The sequence below is a fragment of the Buceros rhinoceros genome, unplaced genomic scaffold (genome assembly GCF_000710305.1).
Source record: "Buceros rhinoceros silvestris isolate BGI_N320 unplaced genomic scaffold, ASM71030v1 scaffold27427, whole genome shotgun sequence".
In the NCBI taxonomy this organism is placed as follows: domain Eukaryota; kingdom Metazoa; phylum Chordata; class Aves; order Bucerotiformes; family Bucerotidae; genus Buceros; species Buceros rhinoceros.
In genome coordinates, this window is record NW_010423164.1 from 561 (window position 1) to 2,494 (window position 1,934).

The following is a 1,934-nucleotide window of genomic DNA, read 5'->3' on the forward strand; positions in this document are numbered from 1 at the left end:
GGGCCTGGATGGGACAGACGGACGGACAGAATCCCCACGTGAGCATCTCAAATGACTCCGGTTCTTTAGCTCTCACCTGCGGATGTTCTGCTCCTCCCCACGGCCCCGAGTCTTTGTCAAGAGGCATCGGGCGTAGGCAGTTCCCACCATAGGAGAGTTTGTTAGAGCCCCCGCAGGGACTGAGGAGCCGCGATTCGGACACGCTTCTGTCTCCTGGTGTTTAGGACTTCAGGCTCAAAGTGAGAGGGAATGAAAGTCATCTCGCTGGCAGGTATCAGCGTGCCAAACGATTTACGCGCCGAGTGTCTCAGCCTCTTTGAATTCCCTTTTACTCTGCTGCCTGTTGAGAGGAGATGACGAGCGCCTCGTTCCACGGCAGTGGTGGGGTTCTTTTCCCGGCAGGGCACTGCACACCCTTCACACAGCGCACGTGAGAGCTGCCTTACGCAGAGGAGCATCCCCCCTCCTGGCGCTGCTGGGGGCCAAGGGGCAGCACACCCCCTCGGGAGGGGCAGCGTGGCCTGGCCTGCCTTCCTGGGGCTCTTCGAGAAGCAGCTTCCTCCTGTGCCCCGAAGAGACTCTCCCCTCTGTAGGGCAAGTTCTTGGGTTTTGTTTGGACCTCCTCATGGAGGCTGGAGGCGTGCGGCCAAGCAGTCCCCTGTGCACCCACCCCCGAGGCAGCAGCTCTCACCACCGTATCCCCCTGACAGGTCTGTGCCCTCGAGAACCACAGCCTGCAAGGCCTGACGCTGGTCCTGCAGCAGACTTTGGTAGAGCAGAAACTTTCCCACCGTATCCCCCCTGTCAAAGGCTGCTCAGCCAGTGACAGGTCTGTGCCCTCGAGAACCACAGCCTGCAAGGCCTGACGCTGGTCCTGCAGCAGACTTTGGTAGAGCAGAAACTTTCTTCCAGAGCTCAGCTTGTCCTCTGGCCTTGTAGATTTGATAGTCTGTGAGAGGAAGGGCTGCAGCTGCTCTGGCCCCCCGAGCCCAGGCCTCGCAGTTCTGGGTTTTGCAGTGCCGTTCCACGCTCTCCCTCACTATTGCTGCCTCGACTACCACGCTCCCGTGTGCAGCTGGAGAGCTGTAACCCACCACGTCCGTGGGGAGGATGCGTTTTCTGCAATTCGCTCTGACAAAGAGGAGCAGTGTGGGGTGTCTGCTGCGCTTTCTTTGCCCTGCGGTAAGCATGCTGTGGAGTCCACAAAGTAAAATCTATTAAACGCCTCCAGCACTTAAGGGAAGCCACGGCTATCGCTCAGCTGTGGTGCTGCTGTCTGGAAAAGTGTAAAGAAGGTGCTGTTTTCCCTAAAAAACTCCCGTGATGGTTCTTGTGATGAATGTGGCTAGAATCCAAGGCCAATGAAAGAGACATCCATTGGAGGAACAGCCAATGCTGACCCAAGAACCAGAGAGTCTGTTTATTTTTGCAGCAGATTTAATAAAAATCTAGTGAAGTTGATGTGTATTCTTCACCAGCACCAGCAGATGTCAGCACAGCTCAGAGTGTAACCTAAAACACTTAACAGAAAATACTCTAAACAAACAGCAAGAATGTACAACTTTACCAAGTGAGGCTTCATAAATCAATAGCTAACGGTATTCTTGAATAAATGTGAATGAATAAATGTGCAGCTATTCCAAGTCTATCACAGAAATAAGAAATTTATCCAAAACACAACAAAAATACTGAGAAATAATAGTAAGAAAGATTTCAATTATAAATTCTTTTTCATTAATCTTGTTATTGTGAAATTTTAATGTTCAGGAGGATAAACAATGCATCAACCAAACAATTTCAATTCAACTGGGTTTTTTGCAGCAGTCCAGATATTCTTAGTTTGGGAACAGACTCTCAGATTCATTTCAGCTGCATGTAAAACTTCACTGTAAAAAAAAAAAAAAAGGGGGGGGGGGGGGGGGAGGGGAGGGCCG